The sequence below is a fragment of the Triturus cristatus genome, chromosome 5_1 (assembly GCF_964204655.1).
Source record: "Triturus cristatus chromosome 5_1, aTriCri1.1, whole genome shotgun sequence".
In the NCBI taxonomy this organism is placed as follows: Eukaryota; Metazoa; Chordata; class Amphibia; order Caudata; family Salamandridae; genus Triturus; species Triturus cristatus.
The window spans coordinates 773,877,365-773,899,736 of NC_140587.1; the positions used below are offsets into that span (position 1 = coordinate 773,877,365).

The window sequence follows — 22,372 nt, forward strand, 5'->3', positions numbered from 1 at the left end:
ATTTCTTGTAGGTTCCTCCCCGCTGTCCAATAGGACAACCACTGAAGTTGACCAGCATAATAGTATGCCCTGAAGTCGGGGACCCCCAGGCCCCCCTTATGGGATTTTAATTGCAATTTCTGAAGGCTCACCACTCTCCTGCGGCCCGTACCCCAGATGAGCTCCACTAATAGAGTGTTCAGGGTGCGGAATATTGATTGCGGCATCATTATAGGTAAATTCATGAAAAAGTATAGTAGCACCACCATCTTGGAGATGGCGATTCGACCCATCACCGACAGGGTCAAGGATATCCAAAAGGCCACGCTAGAACGCAATGCCGTGATGGCCTTCAAGAGATTACCATCCAATTGATCCGCTTGTGACCGATATACCTGTTTTCCGTGGTATTTAAATGTGGTGTGGGCTACTGGTAAAGTATGGGTACCGAATTGCCACTCATCGGGGTGAGGTCCATCTTGGAAGAAAAAGGCATGTGATTTCCTCGGGTTAATTGCGAGGCCTGAGATTCTTTTGAAAGTGGAGAGAATAGTGGGGAGGGGTGCTGTCTCGGCAGTTAAGTCTCGAAGGTATAGAAGAATATCGTCAGCGTATATGGAGGTGAGGTGGGCAGTGCCATCGATGGGTAATCCCAACTATTCCGAAGACTGCCTTAGAGCTATTGCTAGGGGTTCTAACGCCAGCACCCATAGCAGGGGAGATAGAGGGCATCCCTGTCGTGTACCCCTGTGGATCGTGTACTCGTGTGAGCTATGCTGTCCTGTGCGGGCCCTAGCCGTGGGGGAGGTGTAGAATAGGTGCACCCATTTTAGATATGCATCAGGGAAGCCAAAGCGGTGCAGGGCCGCAAACATGTAGTCCCAAGTAATGGAGTCGAAGGCCTGCCGTGAATCTAGGGCCAAGCAACCCGCGGCCTGATAATCCGCCGAGGCAGCTTTCATGACATAGTGTAGCAGTCTTCTGTTAAGGGACGTGCTGCGATTCAGTAGGAACCCGCATTGGTCACTATGGTTAAGGGTGTTTAGATATGGCTGTATCCGATTAGCAAGTGCTTTACTTAGGATTTTATATTCAGTTGCTAATAAGGATAACGGCCTGTAGTTGGGAGATATCAGTACTGTCCCGGCCCGACTTAAGTATGGACGTAACCAGTGCTTGCATGGTGGATTGTGGTAGGTGGCCGGCTTCCAGGGCTGCCTTATATACTTACGAGCTAATAAAGTCCCAGCCCTATCTGCCTCAGTGGGTTTCTGTTGTATAAAGGCGCTATGGTCTATCCGTCGTAGCATCTCAAGAGTTTCAGCATGACTAATGCGGGCATTCTGTAGAGCATCCCGTTTGCTTGGGTCTGTCACTGCCTCTTGTTCGAATGAAGTCATTAAGTTTTCCACTCTGATCAGACTCTGGTGTGTTTCTTGCCTGGCCCCTGCTATCTGTCCGATTGCAGTCCCCCTCACGACCACTTTAAGTGCGTCCCAGTCTATTAGGTTTGATGAGGCCGTATTCCAGTTTTCAGACACATAATTAGTGATGGCAGTGGAGAGAGCCGCCCGGAACGGGCCATCCTCTAGCAACTGTGGTCTCAGTTTCCATGTGGGCACTGGGGTCGGTATTTTCCCCAAAGAAGTGTGTGTTCTAGGGTGTTGTGATCCGAGAGGGTTTTGGCTAAGTAGGTGGAGTGCCGGGCCTGTGTGATAATGTTGTTGGAGCATAGGAATCTATCTATTCTAGTGTGGAGTTGGTGGACTATTGAATAAAAGGAGTACTCTTTGTGTGTAGGGTGCAAGCGTCTCCACACGTCCGACAAGACCCACCCCTCCAGCCAGGAGTTTAGTAGTTCTGCCAGCTTGCAGACGCTAGCACCATGTAATGGGGGGTGTGATCTGTCCAGGGCCAAATCTAGCACCGCATTGCAATATCCCCCCAGAATCCATGGGATTGTATCCCACCAAAGCCAAGCCCAACCGTTGAAAGAATTTGTCCTGGTCGACATTTGGGGCGTATATACTTCCCAGGACCACGGACGGCCCTTCTATCTAATGTGCCCTTCAACAAGACATATCTTCCCTGGTCGTCTATGCGACATTCTATTTCCGTGAATGGGACCCCGTGTCGAATCCAGATGGCCGCACCTCTAGCAAATGCGGAGTAGTAATATCTGGCCTCGCCATTTCCTGTGGGTTTTCTGAACTTCTGAGTCGGTAAGGTGCGATTCTTGAAGGAAATCTATGTGGGCTTGGCGCCTAAGTAGGGATGCTTGTACCCAGTGCCTTTTCTGGACCGCCCCTAGGCCTCGCACATTCCAGGTCAACAGGTTGTAGGAGCCTACAGCAATGTGATCTCTAGACATAAGACATGATAAAAGGTAAAGCTCCTTGAATTTCAGAGCTCGTGACCTATTGCAGACCAGGAGTTCTCTTTCCCCGTAAAACTAAGAATACTTGGCACAGCCTGCAAACTATGCTGGGCCCAACAACAGATGTTAACGTACAATTTAAACATAAAGGTGCGTACGCTGAGTGAGGTATCGCTGCCACCGTCCATACTGTGAATATTGCAAATATGAAGTCTTGGCGGCTCAACGGAGCCCGGTGGGGGTGCGGGGGGGAGATGAACATATCATAACAGCCATTTTATCATTAGTGCCACAGACCATATTAGACTAGAGCAAATTAAGCAGTGTATGACCTTAGACATGTATACAGCATCAAAGGAACAGAGTGAATATATACCATGTGTAGAATGTGGAAACCAGTGACATATCTACTCAGTTCTGAGCAACTTAACAGTTGCTGATTCAGTGTGGCAAAAAGGATACAGTTTAGACTAGTAGGTCAGTGGTATTTCCCATATCGTGGGTGCACCCTGCTCATCAAGCACTTCGAGTGAGCGTGTTCACCAGGTATCGGTGCATAGCTTCAGATGCCCACTAATTAGTCTACGGACTGAGCTGTTACAGAGGGGAACAGGGTAAGACTGTGCTCGGAGTCCGAATGCAGGGTGCTGTCCTCAGAGTCAGTGGGAATCTTAGCATTGATATCTCTAAACGATCCAGCTATGGCCAGAGCACCCTCTCTGTCCCTTTGCTGCTGTTCTGGAGTCGGGCCGGTGTGGACTTTACCTGGGGTGCTTTTCTGTGTCCGGCGGTGCACATGTCTCTGCGGTTTGCTGGGAACCTGAGTTAGCGACTCTGACTGGCCACTCTGGCTTAAATCAAGATCCATGACTTCCAGCCACTCCTTGGCGTCGTTTGGGCTGTCGAAGAAGTAGGTTTTTCTGTCATGGACGATCTTGAATCGGGCTGGGAACAACAAGGCATATTTGAGTTGAGCCGCCCGCAGTTTTTTCTTGATGGCTTGATAAGAGGATCATTGTCGTTGTTCTAAAACTGTGTAGTCCAGGTACAACGAGATATGATGATTTTCGTACTGAATCAGTATTTTTTCCCTTGCCTTTTGAAAGAGGACATCACGGTCCCTATAGTTCAATATTTTAACAATTAGTAGTCGTGGGGGTGCCCCCGGCTTCGGTGCTCCTGTTGGTATCCGATGAGCTCTTTCTACACAAAAGTATGGCGAGAGACCGCTGTGAGCTACGTGTTCTTTGAACCATTCCACCATAAAATCCGCCGCTTTGGGCCCTTTGCTGCGTTCAGGAAGACCAATTACGCGTATATTAATACGCCTATTGCGGCCCTCGGCATCTTCCACCCGATCTTGAAGGCTAGAGACTTGTTGGTGGGGTGCGAGACCTTTGAGGGTTCTATCGTGCTCCTGGACTGTCCCGGCCAGCTTTTCATTATCTGCTTTGAGCAATGTAAAGCCAGATGTTAGAGTTCCAAGTTGTTGTTCGAGTACTGACCTAGATCCGCGAATTTCTTTCAGGATTAGGTCCAGTTTGTCGGGGGGTACTCTCTGTAGTCGTAGGCCTACTAGAGGTCTCCAGCGCAGTAGTGTGTCCACTGACACTAGGGTGACCATCCATTGTTTTCCCTTTAACTTTCTAACTTTGCTGCTCACTTAGTTCGGAGGGGAGTGTCGCCCACTCACCAGTGTACGTCGTCCTCGTGGAGCAGTCTGCCCAGGGTGAGCCTCAAGAAGCGAGTGAGGTCCTGGTCCCCTCTTGTGGTACGGTGGAAGTGACAATGGTTGAGGTACTGCACTAGGAGAGATAGTAAGTAATCGAGGTGGGCGCGCACAGTGGGCAGCAAGCTCGCGTCCTAGAAAAGGGGGACTATAACTGTCGGACCTAGATCTGGTCCGCACCAACCCAGCATAAAACCAGAGCTGCCCTCCCGAGGCCCCAAGTCCCAACTGTGCCGGCACTGTGCTAGGGGGGTGGACCCCGTGCTCCCACCGTCCTGTCCTTCGGTCTGTGCTGCACTATGGCACCGTGTATCTCTCCGGTCCTCATCAGGCTGTGTGCGAGTGAGTGCCCTAGTGCCGTATCATCTGTCCAGTCGTAATGGCTGACGGGCGTGTGGGCTGTAACCGGGTGAGTTCAGGTAAGTAGTGTCTCCTCCGGTCTCATGACCGCTGGAATGAAGTCTCTGTGAGTGGGGAAGGGGGTGTTGAGGAGAAGAGAGGCTGGCGTACTTGGTTGGGTCTTCCCGTGGTGGCCCCTCCCTCCCCGCAGGGTGCAGATCCAGAGTCGGGTATGTGCGCGGAACTCCGCATTGCAGGGGGGGAGGAGGCCGGTCTATGTTGATCTAGGCCCCGGCCCGCACCATCGCACTCACCGACTGCTTGTGTCGCGGAGTCGCGCAGGGCCACCTCAGGATCGCCGGCAGCAGAGTAGGGGTTAATCCAAACGCCACCGCGTGCGGGAGTTAGTGCGGGGCTGCCGAGCCGAGGGGCCTCCAACCCATCCTGAAGTATCCAGCGCGCCGCGTCTGTCGCCCTACGCAGAAATCGACCTCCCGGTCTCTTCTGCACCTCGCGGGTAGGCCGCCACTGACGGCTGTCTCCCAGAGCTCCGGGCTGCCGCTGATCTCGGCAATCGGACTTCGTTCTTATCCGCACCGGGTCTTCCCACCAGCACACAGCAATGTCTATGGCAAGTGCAGGTCAGTTTTGGGCATTTCAGACGGATCCCCCCCCCCCCCCGGTCCGGAGCCTCGCCAAGACACGTCCGCCATCTTACGCGGCTAGCCACGCCCCACTTAAGGTCTACATTAGGGGCATTTGCATTGCTAAAAAGACTGGGGTGCTCTGAACAATTCGCCGAGAGCTGGAGGTCGCTGAGAGGGAGTTAGATGCACAGGCATTGACTGGTGCGGGTCCAGCTTTGTTGCATCGGCATGCCACACTATTAAGTTCCAGGAACTGGCGCAGCAGGAGACGTCTTACTTGGGGATGTATGCCCATGCCCGGGTATATGGTGAGGGAGAGAGGTCAGGGCGCACTCTGGCTCGCTTACTTACCCTCAGGCACCATGCCACGTATATTACGCGGCTCCGAGAGACAAATGGCGCCCATATTACTGACAGTGCTGACATTCAAGCTCGTTTTTTATCCTATTACACTCGCTTGTATACCACATGTTCGCCACCGACTGGTGAGTCGTTGACGGAATATCTCAACAAAATAGCAATGGTGTGGATTGAGGGAGGGCAACGAGACTTCCTGTCCTTGCCTATTAGAGCAGATGAAATTATTGAGGCCATAGATAGCCTGGAGGGCTTGCGGGACCCTGGCAAATATGGCCTCCGTGGGGCGTTTTATAAGGCTTACAAGGAGCATCTCGTCCCGCAGTTACTGGAGGTTTACGCGGAGGCGCTGGACTCGGGTGAACTCCCTCCCACAATGCGTGAGGCAATAGTAACTTTACTATTAGAACCGGGTAAACCGTCCGACAGCTGTGCCTCGTACTGTCCGCTGTCCCATTTAAACCAAGACTATAAAATATTGGCCAAGGTACTGGCCACACGCATCTCGCTCATACTTGGGCAGATTAGATCTCCCTTTCAGTCGGATTTCATGCCTAACAGGTCAACATCAATGAATCTACGTACATTATTCTTAATCATTAACCAGATTTATCGCAAGCTCCCTGCTGCGGCGATTTTATTAGATGCTGAATTCTTTGGAGTGGGATTTCTTGTATGCAGCATAGAGTAAACTTAGATTCTCTCAAAATTTTCGGTCCTTAGTCTGCCTTCTGTACACTAACCCAGTTGCACAACTACGGATAAACGGGCTACTGTCTAGTAGATTTGTACTGTCGTGGGGGACCCGGCAAGGATGTCCGCTATCACCTTTACTTTTTATTATCGCAATGGATCCGCTGGTGCGGCAACTGCAATAACGGCACCTGCAGCGGGGGATAGGGTTTCACCAAAGTCCCGTACTAGCGACACTATATGCGGACGACATCCTTTTGTTTGTCGGAGAACCTGCCCTGAATCTTCCGCCTATTATGAGGGAGGTGGTGCAGTTTGGCGTCTTCTCTGGGCTACTCATCAATTGGAAAAAAATCTGAAATGTTTCTGTTAACTGATGCCACCACGCCTTTTATGCTGGAGCTCCCGTTGCGCTGGTGTGATGAACCCCCTAAATACCTCGGGGTCACTATACACCGCGTTGCTTCGGAAGAAGTGCGGTTAAATTATGGTCTGGCTATAGATAAGCTCTCCGGGCAGATAGATCGCTAGATTGCATTGCCTCGATCGATGGCGGGACGCATTGTCATAGTTAAGATGGTCGTGCTGCCCAGGTTTTATATCTTTTTTAAAACATTCCCATCCCCCTCACGGTAACCTTTTTTAAAACCCTCAGAGGAATGCTGACTCGATTGATATGGGCTGGGAGACAACCGGGTTGGAAGACACTTATTCAGCCCTTTGAAAGGGGAGGGTTCGGGGTACCTGATTTTTCCTTGTATTATTTAATAGCACAGGCGCATTACGCCTATTTTTGGTATCACCCCGGACGCTCGCCTCCAATTCCTGAAACCTGAGCACACCTAGGCCCGTCCTTACCCACTCTCCTCCATTTTTCCACGGGAACTTAGGAGAACTCCGGCTGAAATTCATACTGTCAAGACCGCCGTGGCAATAGTACAAGTGACGGGAGCAACAAGCATTGGCATAGCCAATAGGTCTCGCCTTTGGGACCTTATAAGTGTTTAGCCATGCAACAGTTGCACAACTAAATACTTATAAGGTCCCAAAAGCAAGACCTATTGGCTATGCAAAGCTGCCGTGCGGCCGCGAAAGTAAAAGTGATCGCGATCACGATCAAACATCAAAGCGGCCGCTAAAGTGAAAGTAATCGCGGTAAAGCGCGGCGCGCGCACCCGCGCACATGCACTGTAGCTCTATGCTGACCTGGTAGCACTTTTTGGAGCCCTCTCAATAAGTCTCGCCAGACCAGCGCATGCGCTGGGTCAGGCGAGACCTAAAAAGGACAAAAGAATCAGCGCTTGAGGAATGTGAGGAAATACCCCCGTTGGTTAAGACGACATCTGGTTTCCAAACTTATGTTAAAACACTGCGTGAGGTTAATAAAAGACTCACACAATGGAAATGGCAGCGCTGGCGAGAACTGTTTAATTCCCGGATCGCGGTCTAGTATTTTTGGACTCGCGACCGGCAGAGTGCCCAATGCGCATGTTCCGCGAAGGAACTGCGCACTTCAACTGTAACTGTGCGTGGAGGAAGTGTCTCCTCAACGCGCAGGCATTTTTGTGACAAAATTTAGTTTCTCTTGAGAGACGCGAGTAGCGTCCATTCAGTTCCGCATTTAGCATTAGATGAAATTCAATAACGATCAACCCAACGCATGCGCAACGAGGGAGAATCCCAACAGGAAAAGCTCAGCTGTGGCAATAGACTGTCTAGAGTCATTTGTGAACATATGTGAGGTAACATTTCTGCACTTGTGTATCTTCAGTCAGAAGAAGTTCCGGAGTGCTACCCAGTGGTAAGCTGTGCCTCGAAACACGACAAACCAAGGTACAGAGAATCATTTTCTTTTTTTACTCTTTGGGAAATGTCACACGCCGAGAAAACAATCGCAAACACGAATAAAAGGCATAAAAGACTGAAGTAGAAGGTGTTTGTTACAGAAGAAAATATTGAGCACCAGTATAGAAAGGACAAACATATTGATGGACATTATATTCTTGTAATTAATTGTGGAGCTGTTACATAAGAACAGAGGGGTAAATACAAAAATGTAATCAGAATAAGAGCAGCGATCAAGGGGTGTGTGGTTGTTTATGTTTTCTTGTCACCCCATACAGGTGCTGCTGTGACAGACATCTTAATAACCTCAGTGTAGAGAGCAGCAACAGCCTTAGGTCTAAGGGGTAAATATTGTGAAGAAACCAAGTATATAATTAGCAATAGTGAGGTTGTTACCAAGTTCATAAGGTGTGCTTTCTCTCTCAGGTGCAGTTACAGAAGACGCTCCAACCACATAGACCAGAGGCAAGTGAGGACCCCAGTTCTCCGACGCGAAGGCTGTCTCTCTCTGTTTCTCCCATTTCCCCTTTCCCCCCTGCTTTAGCCGTGACGCAGAACTCTTATTTTCGGTAACAGTTGAGGTGGAAGGGCATAGGGACCATCGTCGACTCCTGTGGCCTGGACCTGAAATCTGACACATATCCTACAGACCACGAGTTGGGCCTGGGAGCGCCTGCGTAGGTACCTAGGGGTTGAGTACCTGTATACTCCACACTTACTGATTTTAAGTAATCACTGGATAGCGCCCATGACAAACATTGACACAGCAGGCTCGCACCCGCTGTCTAGTACACAATGTAGGCGGCATGTTAAAAAATGGCCACCTACGAACGGTGGCGGATATAACAGCGGATCGAGATGTTACCATACTTGACCGATTCCTGGTGCACAGAACGCGGACTGTGCTTGCTGCCGCACTCCGCCCGCAACTGCAGAACCTATGGAACTTCCCCCTCTGGCTACAGTTATTGCGACGGCCGATGGTGCAAATTTAGTCGTTAGACTATACTGACAGGCTCAAGCGCTGCGACCAATGATGAGTGGTGGAACCCGCGCGGCCTGGGAGAGGGATTTAGCACACCCAGTGACTGACAAGATGTGGGCATATTGTTATGGGCAGACAAGGTTGCGTCAAATAATTATACACAAACTCTTGCATTTCAAGCATCTACATAGAATTTATGTCACCCCAATGTTACTCGCCAAAATGGACCGCTCAAAGCCAGATCACTGCCAGAGATTTGCGACGGCAAAGGCTGATTTTATCCATTTAGCATGGAACTGTCCTGCTGTGCTGGTCTACTAGGAAGCGGTGTTTGAACATATCGAGCAGATGATTGAGGCTGAGCTTTCGCACACACCCTTACTTGCCCTGCTGGGATATACACTTGCGTTGAGTTGGGGGATCAGACGCTTTACTGCCATTGCGTTAGTATTAGCTAAAAAACTGCGTTGCCCTCAGTGAAGGCATGGCTCAGAGATATGATGTACTGTGATATGACTAGCGATGTGTACTCGTCCCTGCTTCCGCTTGCCGCCCGCCCCAAAAACATCTCCGTCCATCATCCCCTTTGGTATCGCTTTGTTCGCCCCAAAAATATCTGGCAGCCACTTCGCTCCTATTTATTATCACACCCTGTGCTTGCTGATTGAAGTATCAAATAGAATGTAATGATTATTGGATCGACCATTCAGTCCTATGGATCGGGCTTGCTATAATGTCTATTTCAAATGTCTTTATTTCATGCGCCTGTGTTGTTGCTTTTACATTGAAAGATTATGGCTCAATCAGCGTTAAGTGCGGATACATTTATATCAATACTTGTTAATTTGTACTTCAAGTAATCCACATTGTGGCAATGAAAGTGTACCCTTCCTTTTTATTTTCCTTGTATACTTTGATGAAAACTGCAATAAAAACAAGTAAAAAAATAAAATGTGAATATGTTATATAGTTTTCTTAAGCGCTCGAATACCAAAAGTGGTGTCTTGGCGCTAGCTGAGATACCGAACCTACCGCATCCAGAGGAAGATTACGTTGAATAGAAGAGCAATGTCTTCAAAGACTTTCTAAAAGCCAGGAGATTAGGGTTCGTTCTAATTTGCAAAGGGAAGTCATTTCAGGCTCTAGATGCACCCAGCACAAGGCCTCTGCCACCCCACTTTGCACGTCTGAAACTCTGAATTGCCACCAGTTTGGCGGATGAACAACGCAGAGACCTACCTGGAGTATACCAGAATAGGTGGATTCTCAGAAAGGGTGGGCCCTGATTATGGAGTGCCTTAAAGATTATGCAGAGCACTTTAAAGATAATTCTTTGCCTAACGGGTAGCTACTGTAGTTTCATGATTATCCTGGAGACAGATTGGTATTTGGGGATCTTGAAAGGACTTCAGCTGCTGCATTTTGCAAGGTCTGCAGTTTGTTTAAAACATGTTGATGTACGTTCAAATATACCCGAATGCAATAATCGATCCTAGGCAGGACCAGAGAAGTGACCGCTGTTTTTTGCACATACACCGGAATAAAAGGTAGGATTTTCTTAATCATTTTGAGGGTGAAAAACGCAGTGGAGGTGACTCCATTAATCTGGTCAGTGTACTTCAATTTATTGTTGATGAGAACTCCTAAATTCTTTACCACCCTCACTGGGACAGGAAGGGGGCCTAGCTCTGCAGGTCACCAGTGCGGAGGCCAAAAGGATGGCTGGGCCCCAAACAGCAAACCCTCAGTTATGCTGGAGTTTAGTTTGAGGCAATGTGTAGCCATCCACAGCTAACTGCCCTCACACAGTTGCAAAATCTGGTGGAAACAACATTATCCTCTGTGGCCAGTGAGAAGACGATCTATGTATACGTCAATGAAAAACCAAAAGGACTGAATCAATTCTGCCAGGGGGGTAACAAACATTAAACAGAGTGGGGCTGAGAGAAGACCAAGTGGGACCCTGCATGGGAGAGAAAAAGAAGGAGGGATTAAAAATCGCCAAGCCGTACAGATTGCTCTTGCTTGATGAGGAAGGAGTTTAGCAGCCTCCAAGCTGTTTCTGCCACCACGATCCTGCCCACGCGATCCATCAGCAGCCCATGATTCACTGTATCAAAGGCTGCCTACCACCCGGATCTAATGAAATTCTAATCTCTTCTGTTGCTTTAATAAGTATAGACTCAGTTCTGAATACGAACTGTGTGTCATCCAGGAGATTGTTACTCTCTATGTGCTGTACCAGTTGTTTATTAAGGACTTTTTCAAAGATCTTAGCAGGTACAGGGAGAGAGGAGATGGGGCGGTAGCTGTTGTGAACTAATAGATCAAGCAAGGTTTTTTTTTTTTAATAAGTGGCAAAATGGATGATGTCTTCCAGACAGATGGAAAGACCCCTGAGTTGCATACCAACTTGAAGAGGTAGGTTATTATTAACCCCATTGTATCGGCCGCTAGAGTAGCAACTTGGAGGTTAAGGGTCGTCCGACGAACCAGATTTTGAGATTTTAATCAGATCCGTAACCTCTTCCTTGAGATCAACGAGATAAGTGGGAAGAACTTGTCTCTCAAGGGGAGGTGGCAGGAGATGCCCAAAGTGGAGAGACTGGAATGAATGGTGGGGAGTGGGAGTTGTACTCTTTGTCCTTCATCAGAAGACGAAATCAGATCTGGTGACTACCATTATTTGTATAGTCAGGATGAGATAGGCACCTAGGGGACAAGATGCCTGCCTTGTGAGACCTGGTAGAACACACATCTGCAATTGCCACTTGAATACCAGTAAACCCAATTAATAATCTAATTTCTCGTATCAGTGTTCAGAGGTGTAATCCAAGACTTGTGTTTTGCAGAACCGCACAGTGATTTAAGATTAAATTTAAAGTGACATCAAAAATAGACTTTGGGATTTTTTTTACGCCTTTTGATTTAAAATTTGTCAATTTTATTTTTCCCTAAATGTTTTCCTGTCCTCAATTTTGGCAGCTGTAATTTTTGTATGTAGAACCTCAGCATGACAGTGCTGTGGACGATGTGCAAGGAGAGAGGGCTAAAGCTGGGGAGAGAGCCCAAGAAGGACTACAGATCGCCCTCAGGATGTGGATGAAGTAAGCCTGCTCTAATTCATTCCAAAGGAGCAAGAGGTGGAGGTGAAGGAGGGAACTGAGAATTACACTACCAGAGAATTATGTGTCCCAAAGAGCAGTCTCACCTGCACTGTCAGAGCAGGGAGTTGCAAACATTTGATCAGGCTGCAGTCTCATTCCTCACCAAAATTAATAAAGCCAAGCATCTTCCTCTTATTAGAAATGATGAGGTCAAACTAGAACTTAAGCGGCTGCATGAATCCCATATAATTTAACCAGTGGAATTGTCAAAGAGTATTTCCACATTTGTCGTGGCAACATGGGACATTGGAAAAATTTGGATCGGTGTTGATTAAAGGGGACCTAATGATAACATTGCGGATCGTTGTCTTTCACTCTGAATGCTAAGTGGTTTTCCATCCTAGTCCCATCCTCATGATATCACCAAACTTCCTTACGTCCTGAGAGTAGACATTTGATGGCTTTCATTACACAATTTAGGTGTTTTCAAAACTTTTGTATGTCGTTTCGATCTCCGTTGTCTATTGTGGTCTTTCAAAGGTTTCTGCTAGAGCTATCTGATGATATACTGGCTGTGGTCTGTTTAAAGGATGAAAGTACTTGAGGTTTGGGAAAGCAAGGGGGCAACTACAGAATTAAACAAAGGTAAATTTGAGGATCAGCATGTAACCCATCTGGGTCACGAAATCAGCAGTGATGGCATTAGACCTAAAGAAAAGAAACAAAACCATGTTCCTGTAGTCCAAGCAGTATCAGACATCTATACTGGAAGTCAAGTAAGCTATTTGTGAAGTTCAGAATTTACAGGGATTCCAGCCCAAAGCTACTACCTTTGTTACTACTAATGCCAGTGGCAAAGGGGTGGGAAGTGTTCTTACTTAGATTGACGATTCTGGCAAGGAAGCATTTGTCGCCTATGCTTCTCACTTGTCTCCAATGTAAGAGAAGTAATTGGTAATTCCAACTTGCGTTTGGGCTATTGAACACGAAGTACAAGTGAGGTGGGAGACTCACTCTCAGAAGTGGTCATAAACGTTTAACTAAGTTATTAAACAACGATGGTACGCTCAGAACATCAGTCAAGATGGCTATGTTTCAATGAGAAATCAAGATTTCCTATATGATGTTCAGTATTTGCCTAGAGTAAAAAATGTTACATCAGATTTTTCTTTTAAGTAGAATGACTTTACTTATGAAAAATGGGTGAGAGTGTGTATGGAGTGTTTGGTATTAATAAGGCATTTTGCAAGAATGAGTGGTTTGCACCGTTTGAAGGTGAGCAGAGAACGTTTTGGGCAGTGAGAGAGGAGTTGTGTCTCGATGGACAACTTCTTTTGAGGGGGGATTAAAGTGATTCTTTCTAATGAGCTGAGAGATTATGAAATGGTGTCATGAAGGCATTTAGGAACTTGTCTCACCAAACGGAGATAAAGAGCTATATTGGTGGTGTAGGGGGGATTTGGAAGTAGAAAGATTTGAAAGGTCTTCTATTGAGTGTGAGAAAGCAGAAACGTCGCAAAAAACTTTAATGCCATCTTGGAGCTCTTCTGGATGTCCCAATTGTCCCTCGTAAGACATTATGGGACCAGCTGTGTGGGATGATGGATCTGACAGTGGTGGGCAGTCACACTTAATAGTGGAAAGGCATAGGAGAGCAAAGTGAATTTTAATCTAGTGACAGGCACAGCGATAAACCAACAAAGCCTTTAGGCTCAATGCCAAAGCACTCAATCATGGCTAGTTAACAGTTGTGAGAAGTTGGCCTGATGTATGATGTCACTAGTTCTAGTGTACACCTTATATCAGTCCAAATACCCTTATGGTGATTGGTTGTAAAGTCAACCTTATAGACCAGCTATCCTAGTGGTAGCATGGACAAGAGCAGTCTTAGGCTAAACTCTGAATGGCATGTGAAGCCAGCTGTGATACCATATATAATCCCTTGAATACCAAATGAAAGGACACCACAACAGATATATATATAAAATAAAGTGTATTTATTCTAGTCAAACCCTCCGCACTCTTTATGAGATTAGAGGTAAGTACAACACAGTCTTATTTAAGCATACATTAAGTCACACAGGTAAGTAATACAGTTAGGCCCTAGGGGCCACGCAAACCATATACTAAGTAAGTGGTATAAGGACCACTGTCACGGAAATAGATTAGGCCTAGGCCTAGGGAAGCGCTGGGGCTACACTACACTAGCGTTAGTTAGGAAGTGGGAGGCCCACGGGATTCGTGTGCAGAGTGGAAACACTCACGCGTAATGCGTAAAAGTCACTAGCAATAGTACAGTTTAGAAAACGATAGATTTAGGACACTTCCGGAGTAGCTAGGAAGTTGAGACTGGAAAACTAGACACTAGGATAGTCACTATCCTGATGAGCACCGGAGTACCCAAGTTACCTAGCCCACAGGCTGCGGGTGCATAGGGGTGAAGATGCGTCAGTTTTCGTCGTCGACTCCTATGGATGCCTGAAGAAAGATGCTGACAGGCAGTCAGTGAAGAGTGTCCGGTGGATCCCAAGGCTGGGATCAAGAAGAGAGGAGACCTGCAAGCAGAAGGGACAGAGTCAAGGTCACTAGCCAGTGACCACGTGGAACCAGGAAGGAACCAGGCGATGTCGTGAAGATTGCAGGTGAAGGTGAAGCTTGTCGCTGCAGCCAGGAGGACCAGGAAGCGTCGAGGACGACCAGGACCAGGAGGCGAGCTGTCCCACGAAGGCTCTTGCTGTCGGCGGCGTCGAAGTTGGACTAGGACTCACCAAGCCTTGGCAAGCTGAACCCACGAAGAACGGAGGACTTGCTTCTGGTGCAGACCAGGAAGGTCTGGGGTGCTTCTTCTTTGCAGAGAAGCGGGAGCCAGTCTGGAGGAGCCAAACCAGCGCAGAAGATTTCAGGGAGCGTCGTCACAAAGGCCACCAGCCAGCGGGCAAGCAACCGGACAGACGCGGCAAGCAGGAAAATGCAGAAGGGCCCCACGCAGGACTCGTGGAGTGTGGGGGGCTGATCTTCGGTGCAGATGGTGCTTGGGGTTGGGGCTTCTCAATCCCCGGTGCACAACTTCGAGGGTGCCTCAGAAGCTGCGCTTTAAGTTACTAGCCACTTTTCCCAGGTAGCCGGTCCCACGTCGCTCGTCGCCTCCACGGATCTCAGCTTTGCTGTGGATGTGGATCAGGGTCGGAGAAGTCTGGAAGTCAAGGCTCTGGTCGGGCTCTGCAGTCGGTTCCTCATAGAACGTGGGCAAAGCAAAGGGTAGTCTCTTGATGGTGCCTGTTTGCACAGGGTAGCCACTCCTTGGCTACAAGGGAGATTCTTCAGTCTTCTTCTTTCGTCGAATGTCGAAGGTCCAGAGTTTCTGTTCAAGTTTGCAGGTTCAGGATAATCTAAAGTCTTGAGGCCCAACTCCCACTCTTATACTAATCTGGGGGGCTGGGATACCTGCTAGGTCACGCCTTATGGGTGGGACCTGGGAGGGGGTGGTTACACCCACTTCCCTTTGTCCAGTTTCGCGCCAGAGCTGGGGCTGGAGTGCCCCAGCGCCGGTTTGAACTGGACTATGCAAGGAACACCTTGTGTGCCCCAGGCATGTCTCATTCCTTTCAGCCCACCCTGCCCCAATACACTAAAGGCTGTCTGGGGAGGTGCTAGCACCTCCCCAAGCAGGAAACCTATTGTCCAGGCCTCCCTGGCTGGGATCACTCCCAGCTGCAGGAGGTCAGACTTGTGTCGTGGCAGCAGCATCCATTTTGTGATGCTGAGGCTTTGGTCAGAGGCTAACAGTGAAGTATGATTTTAACATGTCTTTCCCTCTAGAAGGGGGGAATAATATCCTCATGTCCAGAAATGGCATGGGGGTATTATTCCACAGTGTTAGACACCTTACACGACATGTTTCGATAAAGCCAAACCATAGTTACCATAACCGTCTAAGATTATAAGGCACTTTAAGAGTATATGGTAGGCTATATCATAGAACAGCTATAAGGACTTGGTTCCGAAAGCTGCAGACAGGCTCAGCTCATGCTAGAGCACCATCTCACATGTTACCAAGCACTCTGCCTCCAGGATTGTTAAGGCCTGCCATAGGAGTGACTGATAAGTACACATGTGTCTATATGTAAGTTAGGTATAGGAATACTACACCTAAGCAAGGGGTGATTACACGACCTTGCCCCAGCTGAGTGATCAGCCAGTTGTGTCAGAATGGAAGGCCAGGCCAGGGGTGGCATAATACATGCTGCAGCCCCTGGTAGGCCTAGGGTACACCTATGCCCTGGGTACCTAGGGTACACTGTACAGGGGCCAATAAGGTGATCCTATCCAAATGGGTTATGCACCTAAAGTACATAGTATTAATTTAGAGAGAGAACAGCAGGGCTGTGGGTCTGATTAGCAGGCCCACAGCCACATCTAAGTCGAAAACCAGTAAAGCAAAAGCAAAAAGTGGGGGTAAACATAGAAAGCAGACCCTACTCTCCTACAACAGTGTATTTTTTTCTCTAACGGGCCAGGATTGAGAGCTCTTAAGTGGAGACTGAAGGCAATGCTGGTTTCTCACAGTGCCCGTCACTGGGTCAAAAAGGAAATAATAAGAGATCAATATTTACTTAACCACGCGTCCTCATCCTCTATGTGCTCTTCTGCAGTCCAAGCACCTGTCCTCCTGGAGCCTCAGCAAATTTCCCTAAATCACTCCAGTCGTTACTCTCACTCTTCAGATGAAAGAGCCAGGATTAGTTGGAGCAGGCTGCATGGACGCCCTCTCATGCACAGGGGACCTATGCCTGCTCTCTACCTAGCTGTCTAAGACAGCTCAGATTGGAGAGGCCAGACTGCCGGCCATAGTGACATGCACACTTTAAAGTGTAGTGAGCACCACTCCTCCTCCCCTACTGCCAGTCAGCAGCAATGGGTTGGGAGTAGTGAAAAATAAAACGGTAACAAAATTAATTTTATTACCATTTTATTTTTACCTTTTCTGCACTCGCATCAGGGATGCGGCGCTTTTCCGCCCTAGGGGAGGGACCACTACTGCTGACAAATATATTATTTTTGTGACGGACATAACAAGGGAGTGCTGCTAAAACTGGTCAACAAAGGTGAGTAGCAGTACCAGCAGTGTTACTAGATTTCTTGAAGTGTTTTTGAGAGAAGTTGCCAGCTTCACTTCAAATGACAATGGTGTTTAGTTTAGGTCAAAAGAGATTAAAGATTTTTTTTCAAATCTCCATCATTAAACACAGGTTCACCACTTTGGGCCATCCCAACGAAACAGCATCATGGAGAAGACCAATAATGGAATTTTACAGTTGCCCAGTGGGTGTTATATAGTGTGGTGGCCTCAAATTAAAAACATGCATTGGGCTTAGAGTAAGCATGCATGAGTTCATGGGTGAAATTCCATTTTCTTTTATGTGGGGTCATGCATCTTATTCTGGAGGATGGGTCTAAGTATCGTTGCTGGTTGGGATCTTGACGCTGTTAAGGGTCACATTTTTAAGGTTCAGAACAAAATAGAAATGTTATTATGCTAATAAACATGTTGTCAAGGAAGCAAATCTTGGAGTTGGGGAACTTGTACATATTAAAAGCTGTAGAAAGGGTGCAAAGGGAGAAACATTCACAATGTACCAAAATAATTACTAAAGAAATGAGGAATATGATTGAGCTTGAGGACGGAAATTACTGGCATATGTCATATTTCTTTGGAAACTTTGAGAATGTGTATTTATAGGAAGAATATTTGGCTATTCAGCAATATTGATGGGAGACTTAGATTGCCATAGTAATGAAGGTAGGGTGGAATCTGGTGCAGATACATGTTCACAAATTTCTGAGCACTGACAGTGCACAGACAGTGCACAGATTCACTTGGAACGGGAGTGCTCCAGTTTAAAAGAATCTCAATACTTCTGTGGATACGGGTAGATGTGCGACCAATACTTGTGTCGGGGCACCATTGATTTCTGGCAAAGAATTTGAGTTTGCCAATGCTGAAGCAATGACTAGATGTGTTGTGTTAACAATAAAGTGAGCTCCTTTGGGAAAAAGTTCAAGATACCCAGCCATCATGAAATGTATGATTTCTCTTACACTTATTAGCTTCTAGGTATATTCAAGTCTACAAGTGTTCTTGTCAGTTTAATTTTGATCTCTTTTCCTTGTATGATAAATAGTTGCACTGTTATAGTCTTCTATTTTGCTTTAGCTCAGTTTTGTTAAGCTTCAATTATTAATCCTTTATTTTTTGTTTTAATTCGGTCGTTTATTTTAGGGGGGGAGGATAAGTGTAGTGATGACCTATCTGATGATACGTCATGTATCATTTCTTTTATGTCAGTTGTAGGATTTTGTTATAAGGTTCTTCCACAGGGTTCTAGGAATGTTTGGAATGTGAAAGAGCAAAGGCTGCTGGAAGGCCGGGAGGATTAACGAATGCGATTGCTCTTCTGTCAATGGGTTGTTCACCAATAAAGAACCTTTCCTCCTTCATTGGTGTCAGAGAGGTTACTACAGATCCCTTTTTATGTTGCTTGATCTCAAGTAAGATACCCAACTTCATCTTTTACTGAACAATTTTGTGTTTTCTGGTGTGTATAAAAGAATTAATAAACAATTCATAAAACTCATTAGAAAAATGGAGGAAGTTAATTGGAAGCATGCTTTGGAACATTCGTCATAGTGTGGATCAGTTGCAGGGACACCTTTGATACAACATAAGCCAATTTCTTATTTTCCAGTGAACACGAGGATTAATTTCATTCATTTCAGACCCTATTTGACTGTTTTGCATGCATTATGAATCAAATTTGCAAACTAAATCTTGGACTCCATTTTAGATACGAATGGAAATATCAATGAAAATAGAGATCAGTAAAGCAAACAATACTCCCTTTGCATAAAAGCGATGAAATCTAGGTGGCTGCTCAGTGCGCCATGGAGAGAGAACTAAATAATAAGGAAATGGGATAATTTGTCTGTCGTTATTGTAATTATAATAATGTTTCATTTCAGTACATCACATACAGGTGATGCATTATTTACAGGTGTCTGCAGCACTAAAATCTACCAGGCATTCAACTGGAAGTGTACCATTATTGTTTACATAAAGAACAAGTTACTTACCTTCGGTAACGATGTATCTGTAAGAAACATTAGTTAGTTAGATTCCTCACCTTAGAATATCCCCAGGCGTCAGACTGGATCCGGAAGATTTTTTCGTCAGCAATACCTCTTGCGCGTCGCTAAGCGTCGTCTGCGGCTCCGCGTCCGTCGTCGGCGTCATGCGCCGGGATGACGTCGGAGTACTTAGACGCCGCCCTCGCGCACTGACGTCAGTTCTTGTACATAGCTTTCCGCGCCAGGAACACAGAGCCATGCAAGAGACCGACACTGGTGCCAAAAATAAAATCTAGGGGCCTGAAAAGGATAACCTTAACCCTAGATGTCAGTTCGCAGAACGGGGAGGATGGGTGGGTCGGTGAGGAATCTAACTAACTAATGTTTCTTACAGATACATCGATACCGAAGGTAAGTAACTTGTTCATCTGAAAGAAACACGTTAGTTAGATTCCTCACCTTAGAATAGATACCCAAGCAATACCAACCCCGGTGGTGGGTCTGCGAACCAAGATCACACCAGAAAGTCCTGGAGGACAGAACGGCCAAAGAAGCCATCCCTCCGGACTTGGCTGTCAAGGCAATAATGCCTGGCAAACGTGTGGAGCGAAGCCCACGTAGCCCCCTGACAGATGTCCTGCAAAGGGACACCCCGTCCCAAAGCAGTGGTAGCCACTGTGGCCCGAGTAGAATGGGCGCACAGCCCAACAGGAGGGTCCTTTTTTGCCAAGGAATAACAAATTTTGATGCACAAAACGACCCACCGAGAGATGGTCCGTTTGTGCACAGCTTTCCCCTTCTTAGCACCTACGTATCCAATGAAAAGTTGGTCGTCCACCCGGAACTGCTTTGTGCGGTCCAGATAAAAGGAGAGCGCACGTTTTGGGTCCAGACGGTGGAGCCTCTCTTCCTCTTTGGAAGGATGCGGAGGCGGAAAGAAGGTGGGCAAGGTGACAGATTGCCCAAGATGAAAGGGGGTCACCACTTTCGGAAGAAAGGAGGGACGGGGCCGAAGGACAACCTTGTCCGGATGAACAGATAGAAAAGGAGGCTTTAAGGATAAAGCCTGGAGCTCACTCACCCGCCGAGCCGAGGTGATGGCTACCAGAAAAGCAGTCTTAAGCGTCAGCAGACGAAGAGGACAATTATGAAGAGGCTCAAAGGGAGCGCACATTAGAAATGTGAGAACAAGATTCAAGTCCCCCTCAAGTCTTTGTGGAGGGACGCCTGGCTGCCAGAAGGATATCACAGACTTCAGGAGGCAAGTCAAATGGCATCAACTGCAGCCGCTCAATCTCAACGCATGGAGGTGGAGGCTGGACAGGTTCGGGTGGAGGACCGTCCCCTGCTGCTGCGACAGAAGATCCTCCCGAAGGGGCAGACGTAGCGGAGGATCGGTCAACATACTGAGTAGCTCGGGATACCAGTACCTTCGTGCCCAGTCCGGAGCCACCAAGATGACTTGGGCCCGGTCGCGCCTGATCTTCTTCAGCACTCTGGGCAGAAGTGGTATAGGCGGAAAGGCGTACAACAGACCGCAACTCCACTCGTGACGAAAAGCGTCGCCGAGCGAGTGCCGCCTTGGAAATTCCAACGCGCAGAACTGCTGACATTGCGCGTTCTCTTCGGTGGCGAATAGATCTAACCAAGGCTCTCCCCACTGCTGAAAGAGACCTTGTGCCACCTCGGAGTTCAGACGCCATTCGTGATCCATCATGCACCGGCGGCTGAGTTCGTCTGCTCTGGCGTTCAGAGAGCCCGCCAGATGTTGAACCACTAGGGTGACGCCCTGGTGTTCCAGCCATGTCCAGAGGCGCAGAGCCTCCTGACAAAGGGTCCACGACCCCACCCCGCCCTGTTTGTTGCAATACCACATGGCGGTGGTGTTGTCCGTGAACACCTGCACGACACTTCCCCTGACAGAGGGAAGGAAGGCAGGCTTTCAGTGCAAGTCGGATCGCTCTCAACTCCAACAGGTTGATGTGGAGACGAGATTCCGCCGGAGACCAGAGACCTCTGATCTCCGCCTCTCCCATATGGCTACCCCATCCCAGGAGGGACGCATCCGTAACTACGACATGCTCCGGTTGGGGAAGGGAGAGGCTCTTGCCCATGACCCAATCGCGGTCCGTGAGCCACCACTGCAACTGCTGTGCAGTGCCCTCCGAGATCAAGACATGGTCGGACAGGTTTCCGTGATGCTGGGCCCACTGAATCTTCAGGTCCCACTGCAGAGCCCGCATGCGCCGCCTGGCGTGATGCACTAGTAGGATGCAGGAGGCCATCAGCCCCAGAAGCCGCAACACAAGCCTGACCGAAACCCAGGATAGAGGCTGAAAGATGGGAATCAGGGCCTGAATATCCCGGACCCGCTGTTCCGGCGGATAGACCCGGAACTGCGCCGAATCGAGAACCGCTCCGATGAAGAGGAGCTTCTGAGAGGGACTCAGGTGTGACTTCGGCACGTTGATGGAAAACCCCAGCAAATGCAGGAGATCCGCCGTAGTCTGGAGGTGGGAGACGACTGCCTGGGGCGAGCCCGCCTTCAACAACCAGTCGTCGAGATAGGGGAAGACTGGAACCCCTAATCTGCGCAGATGAGCTGCGACCACCGCCATCACTTTCGTGAACACCCGAGGGGCACTGGTGAGGCCGAAGGGGTGCACGGTGAACTGAAAATGCTCCTGGCCCACCGTGAACCGCAGGTAACGCCGGTGGGCCGGCAGGACGGGGATGTGGAAATATGCGTCCTGCAAGTCCAACGCTACCATCCAGTCTCCAGGGTCGAGGGCAGCTAGAACCTGAGCCAAAGTCAACATCTTGAACCGTTCCTTCCGGAGGAAGGCATTGATGTTCCTGAGGTCCAAGATAGGGCGTAGGCCCCCTTTGCCCTTCTTGGGGACCAGAAAGTAGTGGGAATAACAACCACGACCTACTTCTGGGCTCGGAACGCGCTCGACGGCCTCTTTGGCCAAGAGGGCCGAAACTTCCTCTCGCAGAAGATTCAAATGATCCTCCGAGATACGGTGGTGCTGCGGTGGCATGGCTGGAGGGGTCGTCTCGAAGGGGAGGGAGTAGCCCCTTCGGACGATTTGCAGCACCCACCTGTCCGAAGTGATGGTACGCCAGTGGAGCAGGTGATGGCGAACTCTGCCGCCCACTGGCGAGGAATGGGCCAGAAAGCTCGGA

The 22,372-nt window shown here is 48.3% G+C and overlaps 1 protein-coding gene and 1 long non-coding RNA gene across 5 annotated transcripts in view; one reads left to right on the plus strand and one right to left on the minus strand.

Moving 5' to 3' along the window:
• The window catches only part of RBBP8 (RB binding protein 8, endonuclease), a 513,323-nt gene that overhangs the window by 287,162 nt on the left and 203,789 nt on the right, over positions 1-22,372 (minus strand). The window lies entirely within an intron of this gene.
• On the plus strand, positions 7,808-9,903 carry LOC146831460 (uncharacterized). Of its 2 annotated transcripts, XR_014961292.1 has the most exons (3): positions 7,814-7,954; positions 8,245-8,310; positions 8,393-9,903. It is a non-coding gene; the product is annotated as an uncharacterized LOC146831460 (long non-coding RNA). The 2 variants fall into 2 exon arrangements; XR_014961291.1 differs by having other exon boundaries at positions 7,808-8,310.